Source organism: Myotis davidii, unplaced genomic scaffold (genome assembly GCF_000327345.1).
Source record: "Myotis davidii unplaced genomic scaffold, ASM32734v1 scaffold436, whole genome shotgun sequence".
Classification (NCBI taxonomy): Eukaryota; Metazoa; Chordata; class Mammalia; order Chiroptera; family Vespertilionidae; genus Myotis; species Myotis davidii.
In genome coordinates, this window is record NW_006292604.1 from 772,042 (window position 1) to 781,136 (window position 9,095).

General features: G+C 36.9%; 1 long non-coding RNA gene across 1 annotated transcript in view; it reads right to left on the reverse strand.

Moving 5' to 3' along the window:
* Positions 1-812: 812 nt before the first annotated feature.
* The window catches only part of LOC107183455, a 119,749-nt gene continuing 111,466 nt past the window's right edge, over positions 813-9,095 (reverse strand). The window contains exon 4 of the long non-coding RNA XR_001514244.1: positions 813-2,031. This is a non-coding gene — a long non-coding RNA (uncharacterized LOC107183455). The remainder of the gene's footprint in view (positions 2,032-9,095) is intronic.

A 9,095-nucleotide genomic window follows, 5' to 3' on the forward strand; every position in this document is an offset into this window, starting at 1 on the left:
TATATCTAGTTCTATCGCATAGCTACAACTCCAATTTTTACAAATGTGTTCATTGTAATTCAAATTATCATGCTAACATATATTTGAAAGAAGAGCATTTTGATTTTGTATAACACTAAATTATTACACTTTTTTGCAATATTTACATTTGTTGAAATTATTTATGAAATAGTTTTGTTACTTATGGTCTCATAAAGAAGCATGAAGGAATTTATTTCAAAATATAAATGTTGAAAATTTTACATACCACCACCAAATTACTTCAATAAGACTAAAATTATCACTCAATAACTTATAAATAGTATCTTTTCATGGATCAAGGCTTGTATTCATGTGTGGGATGTATACATAGCTATAACATATTCATGTATTAACTATGTTAAATTCCTGTTTCTTTTTTCCTCACTATTCTATATAACCCAGCGGTTCTCAACCTGTGGGTCGCGACCCCTTTAGGGGTTGAACGACCCTTTCACGGGTCGCCTAAGACCATCGGAAAACACATATGTAATTACATATTGTTTTTGTGATTAATTACTATGCTTTAATTATGTTCAATTTGTAACAATGAAATTGGGGGTCACCACAACATGAGGAACTGTATTAAAGGTCGCGGCATTAGGAAGGTTGAGAACCACTTATGCTTAAATTAGTTTTTGAAGCAAAAAGAAATGTATGGGTTACATGAGATGGGAGACCTGTATTTGATTAAATGTTGTGATTTCTTGATAAGCAAATAATTGGATTTGCTGCTGGTACAACTTCTCTCTTCTTTAAAGCGGAACAGGATTGCTTCTTGTTTTGTTTTCCTTTTTGTTGCTTTTCAATGTGGTCAGAAATATTTACATAATGAAGAGAAAATTACCTTGGTAAAATTTTATTATATTTCACTTTAATGAGTAACAATTTATTAATTTCAAAGACTTTCCGCTCAATAATAATTCTGCATTCCTCATCATTGTCAGTATATAACTGTGTCATTGTCAATATTTTCTAGCTTCACAATGATGCATCTTCCAAAAAAAAAAAACAACCACAGTTTTTCTTTCAGAGAAGCACTACCCATTCCTGCAATGAACTCCAAACCAAGAAAGCAAGCATTCATAGGATGAAATAGAATTTTGTCTACATTGTAAATGTCACATCCTATAACATCTGAGGTCACCTATACTATAATTTCAGTGTCACAGAATGTAACACTATATATATTGGTGAACTTAATATAAACATATTAAAGTAATAATACAAAGTTCAATTCTTCATTCTAATTTTCTATTTTTCATCACTGAAATAGATTTCTGCTCTGCAATTTGCGAAGGTAATAGGTCTTCAGAAGTATGGAATATATTTTTGCATTTTACACTAGGGTTTGAGGAGTCCAGTTCCAGGCCAAAATTCCCGGGGTGACATTTCAATAGGCAATTGCACAGGTTTTGCCTTGCAGGCCTCACGGGAAAAGTTATCGTCTTAGGGAACATACGCTGTGCACAGCCCGTGCATTAGAATTCCTGGAGGGAATTAAGATTCCTCAGGCCAGCCATGCTCATACACATCTGTATTCTCAGCCGAGGTGCTTCCTTCAAACGTCTGTTTATTAGGGGAACTGGCTGAGGCATTTTTCAGGTGTCTCTGCCAAGACCTCCTTAGTGGGGGGTCTTGATTAGGAGACGTGTCCCCACTCTGCCCCAGTACTTTTCCGCGCTTGGCCCTCCCCTATTTCCCAAGTCCCTTGTGTCCATAAAAAGGCAGGGGCCTTCTGTTCTGTTCGTGGCTCCTTGGCAGTTAGATGATGCCCCCTGTCTGCACAGCCTGCCATGTAACCTCGCTTTGCTGTTGCACGTGCAGAAACGGAACACTGGGGTGCAGTCATCTATTTTACTTACTGCAATAGAGTAACAAGAGATCAAATCGGGCTTGATTGTTACTTTTAGTGTGGTGCGTCCTTGTAGAAAGTCTTGACACCCGAGAGCTCCATGACATTCGTAACTTCACCTTTCAGTGGTAGATTTTCTTTGAATAGCTTTCCTTTTTCTTTAATAAAAAGAAAAAAAATAAATGTATGGGGTGACATTGGTTAATAGAATTATATATGTTGGTTTCAAATGTACAATTCTATGATATATCATCTGTATATTGCATTGTATGCTCAGCACCAACTCAAATCTTCTTCTGTCACCGTATAGTTGACCTTCTATTTCCTCTGGTCACTACCATACTGTTGTCTGTGTCTATGAGTTTGTGTTTATTTGTTGCTTTCAGTTTTATGAGTGAAATCATATGGTTCTTAACTTTCTTTTACAAAACTAATGATATGGCCCTAACCGGTTTGGCTCAGAGCCTGCGGACTGAAGGGTCCCAGGTTCGATTCCGGTCAAGGGCACGTACCTTGGTTGTGGGCACATTCCCAGTAGGGGGTGTGTAGGAGGCAGCTGATTGATGTTTCTAACTCTATCCTTCTCCTTTCCTCTCTGTAAAAAATCAATAAAATATATTAAAAAAAAAACAAAACAAAAAACTAATGATATGTGCCCTGCCAGCATGGCTCAGTGGTTGAGCGTCAACCTATGAACCAGGAAGTCATGTTTCAGTTCCCAGTCAGGGCACAAGCCTGGGTTGTGGCTCAATCCCCAGTGTGGGGCGAGCAGGAGGCAGCCAATCAATGATTCTCTCTCATCATTGATGTTTTCATCTCTCTCTCTCCTTCTACCTTCCTCTCTGAAGTCAATAAAATTATTTTTTAAAAAATTAATGATATGTTATTGCTCTACTTAAAAATAATAGTTTGTAATACACAGTCATGGAAACCATATTCAAGACATCACATTAACGCGGCTAATGCAGTATTTCCTGTGTTCAAAACTGTTGGGTTTTGGTTTCCATTACTGAATTTTAAAATATGTGGCTCTGCATAATAATAATGGCATATTCACACCCTACCAATTAATATAATGTAAATGTTGAATCTTTCTTCCTGATATTTTAGGCATCAAATTAATCTCTTGAGAAAGAAGTTATTGGTCTCTTTTCTAATGTAGCTTGAATAATATTATGTGCAGGAAAACAAAGTTTCATTGTCTAACAGACGCCTAATTAGAGAATTGAGCACTTGAATCAAGTGAGGCAAGGAAATGAATTATATAGCATTTACATGTGGAGCAATATGAGTAATAAATGCTACTTTAAAGGGAAACTCATGAAAGCTTAGTTGAACTTTGAGCTGTTAATTTTTCTTTTTTGATAATTGAAAAAGCAGAACATGACAGCTTTGTCCTTATAGCTTCTGTTACATTAAAGGAATGATTGAGTTTTTTACTGGGATAACCAGTGATTCTTATAAAGTTTAGATTTTCACAGATTCTTCATTACATTGAACAATATCTATGGTATGTTTTTTTAAAATTAAAGAAACAGCAGTGCCTGAAAATTTGAGTTAAGGTCCTCAGAGGAGCTGAATTAGAAAGGTATCATTGGTAGAAATTAAATGTTCTGTAAAAACAGCTGCTCTGTATAACTGATGAAAATTGTTTTCCAAAAAAGAAGTTTTAACCTCTGTAGACTTTTACCATATTTATAGCTGGGCTGAGTATTTGGTCACATAAGCACATTGTAGTCCAGGAGTCTACCTGATCAAGTACACAGGCTTTGCCTATATGTCAGAGCAATTGCTTTGCTCTCAAAGGAAGCAAAGTTTGATCTGATTTTAGCAGGAGGTGAAGGACTCCTCAGATACCCAACAGAGATAACTTTTGTAGCTTTACAGACAATTACGACTGTCTACCGTAAATCACACATGTCAATTTTCTTTATTAGGATTTTACATTGGAAAACTAAATAAATACACAGACATTTGGGGAATTCGAGTTCCTTCACTTAGAACATAAGTTGATAGATGTACGAATTCTATTTATCCTTTCATTGTTACCTGAGTTCCTTCCTTTCTCATGCAGACTAACCTATTGCTGGGTTGTATTTATGTGTGCTCTTCTAAATGCCTGTAGTGTTAGGCATATGACTAGAATATAGTCATAGCCAATACACTTTTCTTTACCTAATTCTTGATAAAAGCATAGTTGTTTTGGTATCTCCTATCCCAACTGTCCGCTAGTGGGCCATTCTACTGATTATCACTATCTTTAGCTGATACTTTCTGGCCACTCATTACATGTGTGGCAAGTATAAAATGCTAGCTCTATCTTGAGTGGTTCCTGTGCCTCTTTTGAAAGTCCCTGTTATAGTTCCTAGACATAGGAGTTCTACTTCTAAGGCAACCATAGTAGTGGTTGGACCAGTCTTAGCCCTTCATCAAGCCTTGAAGAGCTTTGTGTTCTCAGTTGTCAAATGAGCCTCAAAAATTGAGACATATAAGCATGGTTGGTCCTCCAAAGTCAGCCCTTGGTGCCAATTGAAGAACACCCTAAAAGTTCTACTAAATATCTTGTTTCACAAGTATAGTTCTTTAAAAATACTCTCATGATTAAAGTCACAGCAGTCCCTGGGTTTGTTAAGGACATTAGAAGATGGCTGTATGGTATTAAATGCTGATGCGTGTGCATTCTTGTGTATACAGAGAGACCCCTAGAGTGAGTGAGAAAATAACAGACTCTGATGCCTTGATTGTTTTCTAACTGGAAAGTCGGTAGTAAAATACTATTATGTTTCTCAAACACACTGATTCCTAAGCTATTTTAAAATCAACTTACATTATAATTTGGTGAGAACTCCACATCACTTGAAGATATACCATATCAATTTCTGAGATATTATTAAATGCTTCAAAGAAACTAAAATGCGAAGGAATGGATTTTGAGATGGATAAATCTCTTTTAATATACCTAGAGGAGGAAATAGAAGATTAACTGCCATAATAGATCTTTTATCTTAGTGGAAGACCTTGTGGAGAAGTAAATGAAATGTTCTAAGTTTTGATCAAATAAAGTAGGCACATGACTTTTTAAAAATGAAACATATGTATGTGACATAAAAAAGCAACTGTCCTTTCTCTATTCATCTGTCCTATTACTTGCCAGAGAAAAATACTTTGAACTCTCTTATTTATTTTTTGAAACCTAAATGTATTTTCTTATACATATCTTCATCATTTTAACCATTATTTATAGTTACAGGTGTTTTTCTCAACTACAAACTTCCTTACCTCCCCCAATATACATAGTTGTCACTATTTGTAATTGCTCTCTTTAAAGCCTTTAAGTAAACTTACTTAGGTATGCAAGTATGCTACATATATTTACCATTTCTTATTCAATAAATTATGCGGAGTATCATGGCAGACATTGCTGATTGTTCATATAGCAGCTATTACTCCTTTCTTGCTTGGCATACAGAACAAATAAATAAAATCCTGCTTTATATAACAAGATAATTATACTTTGAAACATTATTGCATCTGTCTTATTGCTAAATTTAACACCATCCTTATCTCTCTTCCATTATTATATTTTGTAGTATCTCCCCTATATTTTCTTGGTCAGAATAAGGGTAAATTTTTAAGAGTTCTAGCCTCCCATTTAGAAGGCAATCTTGTATTTCAAAAATTAATTATAAAATAGGTTATATTTTCCAGGAAAATCTTAAATCTCATTCCTTGGTAGCACGCTTCTAATGGCTGTAAAACTGAGACAGATGGCTCTTTATATCCAAGAGACTGTCCTTCACATAGAGTAATAAAGTCTACAGCAGATGCTTCAGGAGCTTTATTAATGAGAAACAAACAGGGGAGAGGTCCAGAAAAGGCTCATTATCTTATTAAAGGGACGTTAAGCCATATCCAGCATGTATTAAAGCAGGTATGTAGTAAACTCTTTAATATCTTTGGAAACATCTTAACATTGTACTTTTTCCATTACTTTTCCATGTCTTAACTGTCTTACCTATTAGCTGAGGATATTCTGTAAACAACAAAAATCCACATTGGATTCACTGTACATTCCTTGGGATCCAAAATACTGGAACGCAGCATGTTAAATTGCATCTAATTTATGTAGCCTTATCAGCACAAATCACAGAGTACCACCATCTAAAAGTTAATAACGCCCACGTTGTCAAATCTCCTAGCTAAAGTTGACTGCTGAATTGATTTCTTGCGGCTTGTTGATCTTACTGGTTCATACTTTTTAAATAATGAGGAAAGAAAAAAAGGAGTCATTTCATTGCAAAACACCTTTTTCTGCCAACATACAGTATGATAATTCCTTGTAAGAAAGTGATAGGTAACATCTGGACTAAATGCAACCACACTGTCCCACATGTGGAGAAAGTCTAAAGAAAGGAGCCAGTTTGATTCTTGGCCTTTAGAAATTAAACCTCATATGCTCTAGAAGCTCTTACTTGCCAGAAAATATTGCATATGTCCACAATTGGCCACATACTACACTGTTGGACCTTTAAAGGCTCCCATTCATCATATTTTTTGACAAAAAGTTTGTATTACTTTGTTCTCTCTTGGTTTTCTTAGCATGTTCCATACTTCTTTAATGGGATAGTGTGTTAGAAGATTGTTTATAAATTTCTCCAAACTACTTCTTAAAAATGTGGGTCCTACCACCCATGTAAACCAGAACCATCTGATACCCAGAATTTCTACTGAGCCAAACTTTGGGGTGCTTACAGCAATCACTATTATTATTGCTCTAGCATTCATTGTTATGCAGTAGTCAACATGTAGGTGATGGTGAGGCTTAATTTGCTAAAATTCAACAATACAGGGATAAAAGTCCAAGGGATGTAAGCTTTTTATTTTGTTCAAAATCAGCCATGCATAGAAAGTGAATAGATATTTCTTCAGCCCATTTCCCCATAATAATGACTTTATAGAAAATGGAGTTATATATTTTTTCTCTGAAAGTTAAGGAATTTCAATTTAGGATGCAAATCCATGTACGATATTGACAGGCCATAAATTGTGAACATCAGCCCTGACACACTGTGTATAACTTTGGTTAATCCCAGAAAATTGTAAGAAGCAACTTCTAAAGCTTGACATTGATTTCAAAACAGCTACAACAGCTAAGAGCATTGCTGTCCCTGCACGGGGACCCCACCTTGTACACTCTTTATTTCAAAATACCAGGCACATGCAAGTATAATCCCTGCACTAAACATAACTATTTTCTTTAGCACTGGAATTGAACGATTTCAAAAGATGTTTATGAAATTCTTCTAAGTGGGATACAGGCACTTTAAAAATGTAATATTGATTACATCAACAAAACTTATACTCACAGGATTCACAAATCATGCCTAATTGACAGCACCATCAAGTCGTTTAGGAATTCACATTCTTGCATCAAGCCTAATTGTCAGGCTATGGAAGAGTTACTCTTCATACTATTTTATCTTTAAATTGGGACACCGAAGTATAAACCCAAGAAAATAATTCAGTGGATGTGTTGAAGCTCATTGCCTCTAATATCCCCTCACCACCTATGCTAAGAAATCTAGTACAGAAATCTGGCTGAATGAGTTGTGGAGTTTCTGATCCTGGATCTCTGTTCTCTTAAGGATGTGAACATCAACAAAAACATTGTCGCTATGCAGTACATGTCTCTGTAAGCCATGGTTAAGTGGCGCATGACTGCAGTCAGGAAAAATAAGGATTATTTTATTAGCTAAAGATTTTGAAGGCAGGGAGATGATAGTCATTTAGGACATTCATAGGAAGCAAAAATTATCAGGCTATGAGCGTTTATCTGGATAATTAGGAGGGAAGGCTCATGGACCCTGGCTCTCCTTGTGGATTATCCTGTCTTGGATCTGGGTATTGAGCTCAGAAGCTCTACACCAACAAAGTAGAGCCAGGGCCCAACACAGAGACAGTGAAAAACCAAGGCCGGCTAATTACAACAGAGCCGGATCTTCGCTGACCACTGTGGCAAACTGACCTTACAGTCTTGCAGGTAAAACGGAGTAGAATTGACTCCAGGTGGTACAGTTGCCATGTCAAGCCTGAGATAGGACTGGCAGGAAATAGGATTTGAACAAGCAGAAAGAGTGACTTTTTGGCTTTTGCTCTATCAGAGATTGACATAGCCAAGCTCCATTTTTCGTACCTGAAAGGACAGGATTAACACAGTTTTATGTTCCCTCCAAATAATTTTTGGCTAGATTCATCTCCTTTGGGGACTGCTATGTTTTGTCGATGTCAGAATATCCAAGCCCTGTAGACAATTTTTTATGAAAATTGGTTTGAGTCAAACAGATGATATGCCTGGCAGCAAGATCTCAACAGACTGAGAAAACTGCTTCCAGAATAATTGTTTGCAGTTTCTTTTACACGTTTGAGATTAAAGCGGGAACTAAGGAAGATGGCATGAAGGTGAGAGAAAAGAAAGGAGGTGTTTGCCTTTCAGTAGTTATATGCCTGGGGTGTGACTACCCACCATTACCTGTCCAGTTATGATCAGATCACTGTGTGAGGTTACTTTTCATAGAACCCCCTTTTTCATCTACGTTCTTATATTTCAAAAATCTTCCTTTGTTAAGGTTTTTCTAATGCATAGAAAGTGACAGTGAAGACTGGGAGAGGCAGCTGTTTTATCTCCTATTGGAGGCCACCTCTTTAGCTTTCAAACCCTTTGTCTCTCAAACGTGCCCCAGCTTTTAGTTGAAAAGACAAAGGGTTTATTTTGCTGGCTCTCAGGAATTGAGATTCTTCCCTTTGGCTTGTACATCCTCAGTCAGCATCTGGATTCAGGCGGATTGGGTGCCAGATAAAGGTGCAAACTTCTGTCTGGGACATACAGGTAAGACATTGTTTTTGTGCTCTTGTCTCCCTCACTATGCCCCCTGGTCTTTGCTGTCTGTACTCTAAAAGCCTGCCCTATCTTAGGTGCCAGACTTCCAGCGGACTAAGGGCGTACTCAAGTACGCTTAGAGGGCAAAGGGCAGTCTTCCTGGGGAAAAAGGCCTGAGATACAGTTTTGAGTTCTATGTGCTCTGGGGCTGTCTTTCCCTTCTTTACATGCATGAGACACTGGCACCCTGGATTCTGTGTTGGCACCCTGTCACTACTGGAGTCGGAATAAATGCTCATGTGTGATTCAACCGTCTCTGCTTAATTCAATAATGACGGCAGTATG